Genomic DNA, 13253 nt, shown 5'->3' with positions numbered 1-13253 from the left:
TTTGGTCTCATGGAATATACAGCGCCGCTGTGGCTCCACCCAAGATCCCTACTATTACCCCTGTCAAGCGCAATCATGTGCTCACCAACCTGAGTGAGTGTATTGCCTTTGTATGGTCGGGTGGCCACTTTGCCAAACTCCTCAGTTTTCATTACCATATTTAACTTTTCATTACCAAATGAGAATGAGAGGGCAAAAGAATGGGTGTGTGTTGTGTGCAAGAGATGGAAGAAGAATATAAGAGAGTATGGATCAGTTGGCTCAAGGATTGTGTGGGTAAGATTGAAAGTTGGACCACAAATGTGGGCAATTGTTTGTGTGTATGTGCCAATGCAAGCTCATGCAAGCAGAGTGAAAGAAGAGTTATGGACAAATGTAGAAACATCCATGGAAAAGTTTGAAAGGAATAAGAGAATGTTTTTGATTGGAAGAATGAATGGAAACGTTGGGAATGTGAAGGTGGATGGAGTAGTTGGTGAATGAGGTGTGCCTGCAAAAGTAGATGAGAATGGCTGTGCTCTAGTGGACATTTGTGGCCGGAGGGAGGTGGTAATAGCCAATACCCTTTTCAGGCACAAAATGATCCACAGGTATACGTGGCGAGTGATGAGAAGGGTGGGTGGTGAACTGAATGAGTGGAAGGCAATGATTGATTATGCGTGTGTGGATGATAGGATGAGAAGGTGTGTAATGGATGCAAGAGCATGTAGAGGTTGGGGGAGTGGACTTTCTGACCACCACTTGGTGGTGGTGAGATGCAAGGTTCAGATGAAATGTAGGAATAGAAGATGGGAAGGACAGGAGGAAGTAGTTCATAGAAAGAGGGTGGAAAGGTTACAAGTGGATGGAAAAAAGGCAGAATGTGAGAGAGAAGTGGAGGAGTGATTGGGTAAATATGGATTGGAGCAGATGGGGGATGACGTAGAAGTTGTGTTCAAGATATTCACAGAAGAAATCTGTGCAGCATGTGAAGTGGTGTGTGGGATGAAGAGAAGATGAAAGAGGATGCAAGGAACAACATGGTGGAATGAAAAGATGAGACAGGCTGTGGCAAAAAAGAAGAAATCATACAGTGAGTGGATGAGAAACAGGGATGTGGAAGAAGTTAAGAGACAAAGAGAAAGGTGAAAAGAGTAGTAAGAGAGAGTAAAATGAGAGTGGATGAGGAATTTGAGTGTAAAGTCGAGTGAATGTAAGAAAATGTTTTGGAAAGAGGTAAAGAGAGTTCTCCCCTTTGGGATTAAGATGCGAATGAATGTGTTTGAATGGATGAGTAAATGGGGAGTGTGTCGTTCTGTCTCGGCTACCTCTCTATCCTTGGGGGAAGCAGCCTAGGTATGTAGAATGGAATAGATAGATCAAAGAAGTTAGCTGGGGAGTGAAAAATAAAAATGGTAGATTACTGGTGGAGAAGGGAGAAAAAGTGAGTAGATGGAGAGAACGTTTTAAGGACTTGTTGAACATAGAGAATGAAAGTGATGCGAATATAAGTGGCTGGGGAATGGCTGGGAGACGGAGGGATGTGAGAGTAGAGGAAGAAATCAGTAGGATGGACGTTGTGGAAGCAATGAAGAAAGTCAAAATGGAGAAAGCCCCAAGAATTGATGGAGTGTGTGGTGAAATACTGAAGCATAGGGGAGAGAGATAGGAGCAGAATGGATGTAGAAGATGTGCAGATTGGCCTGGGAGGAAGGGAGAGTCCCGGAGGATTGGAAGTTAGGTATAATTATTCCCCAGTACAAAGGAAGAGGGGAAAAAGAAATGTGTGGTAATCATAGGGGCATTTGTCTTCTTAGTGTAATAGGAAAAGTATATGGTAGGATAGTTATTGACAGAGTTATGGAAATAACAGAGGAATTAGTTGGAGAAGAACAGGGATGTTTTAGGACGGGAAGAGGTTGTGTGGATTAGATAGTCATTCTTAGATCTTTAATGGAAAAGTTTCTAGAGAAGGGAAAGAAGTTATATGTGGCTTTTATGGATTTGAAGAAAGCATATGACAAGATTTGTGGAAGGTATTATGAATATATGGGGTACAGTCACTACACTTTATACATTGAACCGGTATACGATAATTCGCTACAATGATAACAAAAAAGTTACACCCCAAAATCCAATTTATGATGAATTTCATGCTATAACGATATTGCCATTGGAAAATTTCATACGAAGCGCTAGGCACATGCAAGGCGACCGTCGCTTGTCTCAGGCAAGATGGCGGCCCTGGCTTGCAGAGCATTGTTTTGGGTCAGTTGCGGTCTCGCCACCCCTTCAAAGCCCTGTCTTTTCCACTCGTTCACGTGTGCCACTCTGCTATTGTCACCTCTCAGCCAAGCATCGTACCACAGTAGGCCTATACAGTACATCGTGTAGCACCGGGCCAATGTTACGCAAGTGTGATTGTTGTATTGTTGCAACGGTTTACTGTACATGAGTAACGCTGCCTGTATTGGTGTGATAGTGTTTGTTTTGGTCTTGGAGACAACTTGGACCGACACAGGAAGTATTTAAGGTGGGTTGTCATTTTTGTTTCAGTCTTGGGTAGGTGACTTTGGGAAGTTGAGTTGACGTAACCCCCTTTTATAATGTATTTCAGTCTCCTGATTAATGATAAAGTTCGTTATATGTTAAGGTATGACCTGACGTAACCCCATAGTATAACGAGTAGTGACTGTAAATAGGAAGTTGTTGACTTACCATGAAGAATATGTATGAGGGTGCTAAGCCTGCAGTGCATGTAGATAGTGAACTGAGTGAATTTTTTTATTGGAAGATTGGATTGAAACAGGGATGTGTCATGACTCCACAGTTGTTAAGTCTGTATATGGATGGTGTTATAAAAGAGATACAGTACAATGTAGGGCAGTGGATGTTGGATCAGCCATAATGAGAGAGGTCATTGTTTGGAAACTCCCTGTACTGTTGTTTGCAGATGATACTGTGTTGTTAAGTGAAGATGAAGGGGAGCAGCATGGCCAGACGCATGAGTTTGGGAGAGTGTGTACGAAACGGAATCTAAAGGTGAATGTAGGTCAGAGTCAGGTCTTCGAGAGAAGTGAAGTCAGTGAATGTACAGTGAGGTTGGATGAGGAGGAAATGGAGAATATGAGTGCATTTAAGTACTTGGGTAATGTAATGAATAAGGATAGACGTTTAAAGGGTGAAGTGCTTGAAAGGGTACAACAAGGAAGAAAGATTGCTGGTTCCTTGAAAGCAGTGATAAGAAACAGGGAAGTGAGAATTGAAGTTAAAAAATTATTACTGTACATGACAGTATTGTGATACCAACTTTAATGTATGGAAGTGAAGCTTGGACCTTGTTGGAGGGACAGAAGTCGAGAGTGAGAGCAGTGGAAATGAGTTACTTGAGAGGAGCGTGTGGAGTCACACGGAGAGACAGACTGACAAATGAGGAAGTGATGGAGCATTGTGGTGAGGATGTGGATGTGATGGAAAGCTTTAAGAGAAACGGACTGAGGTGGTTTGGGCATGTGGAGAGAATGGAGAGTGAGAGACTGATGAGGAGAATGTATGTTAGTGAGGTGGAGAGGGGGAGACCAAGAATGAAATGGAGGGATGGAGTGGGGAGGTATATGAGAGAGGGGTGTGTGCACTGGGAGCAGGCCAGTAAAATGGTGGGGGACAGGGTAACAAGGAGGCGATTTGTTTGTAGCCACCCCTTACGGGATTAAGCCATCTGGCAGTAGACAGATAGACATTTTTGCTCGTGCGTAACCATGTAAATTGATGCTGATGAGGAGCCTACATCTGGTGGCACAGTGCACCTTGGATTTGGATGGAGCAGCTATGGTGTTCATCAGGGAGCCAAACCTCCTAATTTTCCCTGAACTTCTCTGTGGGAAAGATCCTGGCTCAACCCTAGTGAGGCACTGTCTACAACAAGGGCCTGCCAAATCCCATGTGTATGTACAGTCCACCCATCCATCCATCAACTAATCCTACGTTGCCCCATGAGGAGTGTAGGAGCCCGGGGCTAGACAAGTTGGTCCTGGCATTTAAGATGAGAGTGACCAGCCTCACTCATCCTTGAGTGGCATTACATGAGCAATAAACCCCAACCACCCCTTGGATATAAACCTTCACTGGTTCAATCTGATTGGAGCACCGTTATTACCCAGTAAACCACCAGGCATCAAAATTTGGGTATATGGTTACCACCCAGGATAGTAAATGGTTTCCTGGTGTATAGGAAACCATTTGGCTTGTCACTCAGTGTAGAGTCACCCACAGGCAGAAGGAAAAGGAAAGAATGACACAAGAGGGAGTGTAAAGTCACCCGCAGGCAGAAGAAAGGGGAAAGAATGAAGGAAAGACAGAAGAGGATGGATGAAAAGAAGGATGGAGGAGAGGAAAGGGCAGACACCCGAGAGCAGCACTACATCAAGTAAGTGGATGGTCATGAATGTAAATAGAAGGACAGAGAGAAGATCAACAGTCAGTCACTAAAGGGTACATTAATTGCACATGTTCACCCCAACTCCCAACTCTCCCTTCATGCCCCCACCACACCCCTGATTTGTTAGGTGGGAGGATCAAAGATCTGAAGCTTCGCTCACACATCTTGCCATATGTAATGTTACTTTCATTTATATTACTATTAGGTGTGTTAGTACCTGCATAGATCCACATTCAGTTCCATGAGAAGTAATTATATTGAAGTATTAGCAGATTTCTATAGAGTGCCCATAACAAATAGTTTGGTTCCAAATATCTGTCAGACATCTTCTAAACAGTATACTGAAATACAAGCAACAGAGACAAGTTATATAATTAATAACCATATAAGTCCCTCTCCTGCATTATCATCTGGGGAGCTATATATCCACCCACCTACCCACATAGCACATCCAACACAACCCACTGACCTCACCCCAGCCACTCATCCTGTCCTGCCACCTGGGCGACCCACCCAACCCACTGATCCCGGCCATCCACTCTACCCACCCATGAAAGTCGCCCAAACAATGCCACCAAACACATTCACCCACTCACTTACCCACCCTGAACCCATCCAGCTAGCCAACCCACCAACCCAACCACCTACCAAGAGCACCCCAGCCATGCAGATTTCTCAACCACTCTGGTGACCCACCATCCCCACTGACCCTGGCCACCTACTCTTTCCACACTTTCTGATGACCCATCTTGCCTACTGATGGAAGTTTAGAGGATGAAGTGCATGAAAGGGTACAACAGGGAAGAAAGGCTGCTGATTTTTTGAAAGCAGTGATAAGGAATAGGGAAGTGAGCATGGAAGGAAAAAAGTTGCTTCACAATAGTACAGTGATCCTTCAATTATCCGAACGTGTTCAGTATCCAGATGATGGGCCTTGGCTTTGTTAAATCATTATCCGAATTGTCTTGCTATTATCCAGACGTAAAAATGCCCTAGAACTTCGGCCGGCCAGCTGACATGTCCAAACATTCCGTATTGTGGCCGCTGGGCTTGAGTCATGAGCGGGAAGTAGTCTGTAAACCACAGCAAGAGCTAAAATGTCTGTCTGACCCTGTACTGACTGTTCAAAATCGTGCACTCGTCCTAACACTCCCAACGAACCTCCAGCACCCGAGTGATACAACTGTAACCCGCAAGCAGTGTCAAAATGTCCGTGCTCATTCCCCACCAAATGTCTAATATCGTGCAGCCAGGGGCTTAAGTCTTTCCCAACCGCCACCTCCATCGAACACAGACCACAAGCCACAAGTACATGTTCGGCGACAGCGGCTGTCTGTCTCTTTATTGAAGGTCGAAATTCCCCCGGTCAAGATGCATTGTGCTTCTGCATGGCCATTCGGCATCTAACAGACCGCAAGCCTTGAGTAAATGTATGGCAAAAGCGCCTGTCTGCCTGTTGAGAGAAGGGGGAGAATCCTGCTCACAGCCTCCCCTCTCCCCCCCCCTCCCTTCCCTCCTCCATACCTTCCTGGCTCCCCCTCTCACTCCCTCAGTCCTTACCCTCTTTCGTGGTGATAGCATTGACTCATGAGTTTTCAAATTTTTTTTGTGATTTATTCGACTACTATTGGTCATATGGAAATTCCGTGGTGACCACAAGAAAGCTCATGATTTTCTGCATCTACATATATGCTTAACTCTTGGAAGATGCTGGCAAGATTTGAATTAGGATGGTGGGAAGTTACATGAAGGTAAGTTTTACTCCTAAACACTTTATTCTTGCTTGAATTTCGTACTCTTACTTGTCAGTTTTATGTGTGTTTATTAGCCCATCTTATAATATAATACCAGTGAAGATGATGGTGTACGATTTATACCAATATAACTTATTTACGGTGGCATATATGACTTTTATTTATTTATTTATTTATTTTTTTTTTTTGGGGGGGGGGGAGCATCGAAAGCAATCACTCGTCACAGACAACAGATTTTCAATCCGTCGAGTTTTTGTTGTTGTTGTTGTTGTTGTTGTTGTTGTTGTTTATGCATTGTTTTCATGATGCTTAGCATTAATATGGATAATCATGTGTGTTTTGCTGTTTAACTATGTTCGGTTCAGTTCAGTTCAGTTCATTTGAATGTTGGGAGTAATGCTTTTCCAACAGCACCCCCTGATGTATCTTCTCACAGTCTGGGTCTTATTTAAACTTGTCTGGTTCTTTCAGTTTCTTGGTTCTTATCTGCCAAAATTTATATAATACTGATTTACTTTCTTCTAATGTACTTCTGTTGAAGAGCAGATTTCCTACTACTGAGTCTTCATCCTTTTGGTATGGTCACTGAAGTACTGTGCTGCTTCTTCGTTCTTCGCTGTATTCTGGGCAGAGTAATACAAAGTGGTTCAAGTCTTCCATGCCATCTCCACACATCAGGCACTCCGTTGATTGATTACAAAATCTCTTCTTCTTCCCCAAGTTCAAATTATTACTTCTACACTCAACCCTCGGCTATCACGGGTTCTGCTATAGCATATCTCGCTATCACACCTATATAAAAAACTACCCAAATACCTTTATCATGCACTAAATGCCTGCTATCGCGCACCGCAAATGTTTGAAAATTTCAAAAAGGCCAGGCTCCAGTGCTCTACCCAGCCAACAAAAGCGTCACTCCGTGATTGGTCATGTGACATCAGCATCAACCGAGCGCTGATTGACCGCCCGACTGAATCTCCTGCCTGCCAAACCATTCAAGTGCACGCCTTCAGACCGTGAACAGTGATAGCTAGAACAAAAACTTATTTTATGACATGACCATGGCCAACGTACCCCCTCCCCGTTCCCCTACCTTCACCCAACATAATGCTGCGGCACCTGGCAAGGAAATAAAGAAGAGGAAGAACCTAAGTTATGCAGATAAACTGGAAATGTGAAACTTATAGAGAATGGTGAGACCATGCGAAGTGTGGGGAAGAAATATAACATCAGTGAATCAACTGTGTGGGGTATTTATAAGAATCGTGATCACATTATAAAACATGCTCATTTTTAGACTATTATATATTAATATGTGGTACAGAAAGGGTATTTTAGGGGTAAATATTGAGGTCATGGCACCAATTAGAATTATTACCATAAGTTCTTCAATTCGGCTATCACGGTTTCGGCTATAGCGCAGCCATAGCGGGACCAATTGGGAGTGATAGCCGAGGGTTGAGTGAACACATAAACAGGATCATGGAAGCCTCCCTGTTGTCATACACTTGCTCCTGTCCTCCCAGTTCTTTTTGCCATGCTTTATACAACTTCAAACTTGATTTTTCTTCCACTTCTTTTATCCACTCATTTGTATCCCACTCTCTCACTTTTTTCCTTATTTCCTCATTTGTCACTTTCCCACCTTTTATCCCAATCATTCTCCTATTCTCTGTTAAACTTCCTATCCACCTGTTCATCTTTTTCTCTCTCATCTCTTCTACTATTCTTTCAAGTAATTCATTCCCTTCCTCTCTCAAAATATACTGCAGATACTTCAGTTGTCCTTCCATTATTCTTGCCTTCATGCTTGTCATGCCTATCACCCCTCTAAGAGCTGCCACCTGTGTAAACCTCGGTGCTCCGACTATTTGCCTACTAACACTATTGTCTGTCCTTTGCAGTCGCTCTATCTCTTGCTTTGTAAAATCTGTGACGTTAGCACCATACTGAATCGCTTGGAGAGCTACACTTTTCCAGTATATTTATGCTATTAGCAGTCTTGAACAACTCCTTGCCACTACAGTACTTAGTATGTCACATATGCTGATCGTATTGCCTTCTCTATCATTTGTTCTTTCAGTACCTTGAAACAGTGTTTACTATCATTGTAATTCCCAAATCCTTTATTTTACCAGTGACCATTATTCCCGCAATTTCCCTCGGCTTTTCTTTTTTATTAAAAGAATGAGGAGTTTGACTGGGACAGGGAAGGTTTGGAGCCAGCAGATCCAGTGTCTGGCCCTTGGCCTTTGATTGCTGCTACTGTGAGTGAGGCAATAGGCAGGATGAAAATGGGGAAGGCAGCAGGTGTGTCTTGGTTGACTGCCAAAATGTTGAAGGCCTCAGGCGATATAGGGGTGAGGTTAGTCACTGACCTGATAGATAGGATTATTTATGAGTGTGTTGGCTGAAGAGTGTAGTTGTGGGTGTGTATAGGGGGAAGGGTGATGCCTTGGTAAGAGGAAATTATAGAGGTATAAAGCTTTTAGATCAGATAATGAAGGTAATGGAGAGAGTTTTAGAAGGTATGATTAGAGAAAGAGTGAATATTGATGAGATGCAGCTTGGGTTTATGCCAGGTAGGGGGACAACTGATGCCTTCAACAGCTTCAGGAAAAATATATTGATAGGAGAAAGGATCTTTATTTTGTTTTTGTTGATTTGGAAAAAGCCTTTGACAGAGTCCCTAGGGAGGTGGTGAAGTGGGCAGTGAGAAAGCTTGGCTTGGAGGAGTGGCTGTTTAGGGTGGTAATGGATATGTATGTGGGTGCTCACACCCAGGTAAGAGTGAATGGAGATTTGAGTGATGAGTTTTCCGTGAATGTTGATGTGCATCAGGGGTAAGTTTTGAGTCCCATGTTGTTTATCATGGTACTTGAAGCCCTTTCACGTGACTTTAGAAACAGACTCCTGTGGGAATTTTTGTATCCTGATGATTTGGTGTTGATTGCAGAGAACGAAAGGGTGGCGGAGGAAAGGTTCAGGAAGTGAAGAGATGGTATGGGGCACAAGGGCTTAAGGGTAAATGCAGATAAAACAAAAGTGATGATATCTAGGGTTGGTGGCGGCACTGTCAAAGACGAAGGAGAGTGGCCATGTGCAGTTTCCCACAAGGGCATGGGAAGTAATTCCATCTTGTGCGGTGTTTGTGATAAATGGGTGCATAAGAGATGTAGTGGTATCAGAGGTAGACTGCGAGTTAATGCTGATTTTATGTGTACGGCATGTCGGGGAGAGCAGGTGGAGATTGTCAGACGTGAAAGGATTGAACTTGCTGGTGAATCTCTTGAGTGTGTGGAAGAGTTTTGTTATTTGGGAGACATGTTGTGTGCTGGAGGTGGGGCTGGAGCTAGCTCTGTGGCTAGGGTGAGAAGTGGTTGGAAGAAGTTCAGGGAGCTCTTGCCTCTCCTGATATTGAGAGGACTCTCCCTACGTGCTAAGGGGTCTTTGTATGCAGCATGTGTTAGGAGTGTAATGCTGTATGGTAGTGAGACCTGGGCAGTGAGGGAGGAGGATATTTGCCAGCTCAGACTTACAGAAATGACAATGATTAGGTGGATGTGTAGTGCGTCCCTGTGTCCAAGGTCTGGGGGAGCTGGGTTTACAGTGGAAGAGTTGAGAGATAGGATGGGACTGGAATGTGTTGGTGTTGTGATGAGGAGAGGTAGATTGAGATTGTTTGGACGTGTGGAGAGGATGGGGAATGATAATTGGGTGAGGAAGGTGAGAAGTGTTAATATTGGGGGTGGGGTTATGAGGGGTAGACCGAGAAAGACATGGGACGAGGTCATTAAGTGTGACTTCAGGGTTAAGGGACTGAACAGGGAGGCTGCAATGGATCGTGCAGCATGGAGAGCCGCCATTAGGTGACCAACGCCGACACATGCAAGCATGTTGGAGCCTTTAAAAACGAAACAAAACTTTACTATTATTTTACTCCTCTGCCTGTTTATTTCTAACCCATACTCTCTACTTAAATTTATTACTGCCTCTATAACTCTCTCTGCATCTTCCACACTCTGTGCCAGCAACATAGCATCAAGGTGAAAAAAAGGGATGTGGTTTTGAATACATCATCCTTATAGCCTATATCTAATTCTTCTAGTTTCTGCATTATTCTATAGGTTACTAAGTTAAACAATGTAGTGGACCCCGTACACCCCTGTCTCATTCTGCTAGTTACTGGTAATTTTAGTTCTTCCCCTTCCCCAAGTCTTGCAGTTTTGTTATCCCACTCATACAATTTTGCTATTACTTCTATTGTTTGTGGACTTATCCAGTAATTTTTCAGTACCTCTATCATCTTACCTCTTTTGATGCCATCAAACACTTTAACATAATCAATCGATATCACGACTAATGGTTTCCTCATTTCGAATGTTTTCTCTATACAGTATCTTAAGATGAAAATATTATTTTCTACCCTTCCTCCTTTTATAAAACCTGCCTGAGTATCTTTTCCCCACTCATTTCTCTCAATTTGCTCTTCAATACTCATTCTTATTACAGCCATTATTAGTTTATACCCTATATTTGTTAGTGCTATAGGTCTAAATTCTTTAACTTGAGGTTTTCTTGTCTTAGGTATCATTACTGTGTTAGAGTCCTTCCAGCCTTCTGGTATATTTCCTGTCTGTATTACTTCCTTTAACAATTTCACCAACAATTGCAGCAATATGTCATTCTCTAGGAATACTTTAAAGAACTTTGGCTTTATTTCGTCTGGTCCTGCGGCTTTCTTAGCTTTCATCTTTTTTAGACATTTCTGTACTGTTTCTACATTTATTACTTCATCTTCCATGTTTGTAATTTTATTCTTCATTTTTAGGGCCATATCTAAATGTTCTCTTCTTTCATTAGGACATACATCAGTATAATTTGTATCACTCTCCTCTAACTCTTCCTCCTTTGTATGCTATCCTTGATTGCCCTCTGGTCTCACCTTCATATTTTCTCTATCCCTCCCATACCTTTCTATACTGTCTGTACTCCAAACTTCATTTATGTCAATAACATGTTTTCCAAAAATTTTACCCCAAAAGTTCATAACTTCCCCTTTTATATTTTCCTTACATATTTTATCTCCATTTTCCTTGTACACACCATCCATAAAACTGCATTTTCTTTTTCCTTTTCTCCTTTCAGCATTTTTATGTACTTCCATGTATTTTTCCCATTACTCATGAGTGTACATCTCTTTCCTAATGAATAGTTGTACTTTTATTTTTTCTCTATCTATCTGTCTATTGCCAGACGCCTCAATCCCTTTTGAGGTGGCCACAAACAAATCGCCTCCACGTCACCCTGTCCCCCGCCATTTCACTGCCACACTCCCAACTCACACTCCCCTCTCTCATATACCTCTCCACCCCATCCCTCCATCTCATCCTCGGCCTCCCCCTCCCTCTTCCCCCCTCCACCTCACTCACATACACTCTCTTCGTCAGTCTTTCACCCTCCATCCTCTCCACATGGCCAAACCACCTCAGTGTATTCCTCCTAACGCTTCCTATCACATCCACATCCACACCACAATGCTTCTTTATATCCTCATTTGTCAGCCTGTCTCTCCGTGTGACTCCACAGGCTCCTCTTAAATAACTCATTTCCACTGCTCTAACTCTTGACTTGTGTCCTTCCAACAATGTCCAAGCTTCACTTCCATACATTAGAGTTGGTATCACAATACTGTCATGTAGTAACTTTTTTACTTCCATACTCACTTCCCTACTTCTTATCACTGCTTTCAAAGAACCAGCAACCTTTCTTCCCTGCTGTACCCTTTCAAGTATTTCACCCTCCAAACCTCCATCCTTACTCATCACACTACCCAAGTACTTAAACGTACTCATATTTTCCAATTCCTCACCATCCAACCTCTCTGTACATTCACTGACTTCACCTCCCTCAAAGACCATCACTTTACTCTTCCCTACATTCACCTTTAGATTCCGTTTCTTACACACACTCCCAAACTCATCCACCAAGCCTTGCAGCTCTCCTTCGTCTTCACTCAACAACACAGTATCATCTGCAAACAACAGTACAGGGAGTTTCCAAACACTCTCCTCTCTCACCAGGGCCACTCCAACATCCACTACCCTACCTTGTACCTCTTTTATTACCCCATCCATGTACAGATTGAACAACCATGGAGACATGACACATCCCTGTTTCAACCCAACCTCCAAAGAGAAAAATTCACTCAGTTCACCATCCACACGCACTGCAGCCTTAGCACCATCATACATACTCTTCACAGCATTCAACAACTTCCCATCTACTCTATATATTCTTATTATTTTCCACAATCCTTGTCTATCCACCCTGTCATATGCTTTCTCCAGATCCATGAAAGCCGCATACAACTTCTTTCCCTTCTCTAGAAACTTTTCCACTAAAGATCTAAGAATGAATATCTGATCTACACAACCTCTTCCCTTCCTAAAGCCTCCCTGTTTTTCTCCAACTAATTTCTCTGTTCTTTCTCTAACTCTGTCAATAAGTATCCTACGATACACTTTTCCTATTATACGAAGAAGACAGATGCCCCAATGATTACCACACACTTCTTTTTCCTCTTTTCCTTTGTACAAGGGAATAATTATACCTGACTTCCAATCCTCCGGGACTCTGCCTTCCTCCCAGGCCAATCTGCTCATTTTCCACATCCATTCTACTTCTGTCTCTCCCCCATACTTCAGCATTTCACCACACACTCCATCAATTCCTGGGGCTTTCCTCAATTTGACTTTCTTCATTGCTTCCACAGCTTCTATCCTACTGATTTCTTCCTGTCTTCTCACCTCCCTCCTCCTCCCAGTCATTCCCCAGCCACTTATACTCGCATTACTTCCATCCTCTATGTTCAACAATTCCTTAAAGTGTTCTCTCCATCTGCTCACTTTTTCTCCCTTCTCCACTAGTAATCTACCATTTTTATCTTTCACTCCCCTGCTAACCTCACTTCCACCCTGTCTTACTCTCTTCACCTCTTTCCAGAACATCTTCTTACAGTCCCTCCACTTTACACTCAGATTCCTTCCAAATTCCTCGTCCACTCTTTTCCTACTCTCTCT

General features: G+C 43.0%; 1 protein-coding gene across 1 annotated transcript in view; it reads left to right on the top strand.

Annotated features, from left to right (window-relative positions):
* FBXO11 (F-box protein 11) overlaps positions 1-13253 on the top strand; it is a 325851-nt gene that overhangs the window by 294485 nt on the left and 18113 nt on the right. The window lies entirely within an intron of this gene.

The sequence above is a fragment of the Coenobita brevimanus genome, chromosome 23 (genome assembly GCF_032717465.1).
Source record: "Coenobita brevimanus isolate Jiangsu-jjx chromosome 23, ASM3271746v2, whole genome shotgun sequence".
Taxonomy (NCBI): Eukaryota; Metazoa; Arthropoda; class Malacostraca; order Decapoda; family Coenobitidae; genus Coenobita; species Coenobita brevimanus.
This window is presented reverse-complemented; position numbering and strand designations above follow the sequence as displayed.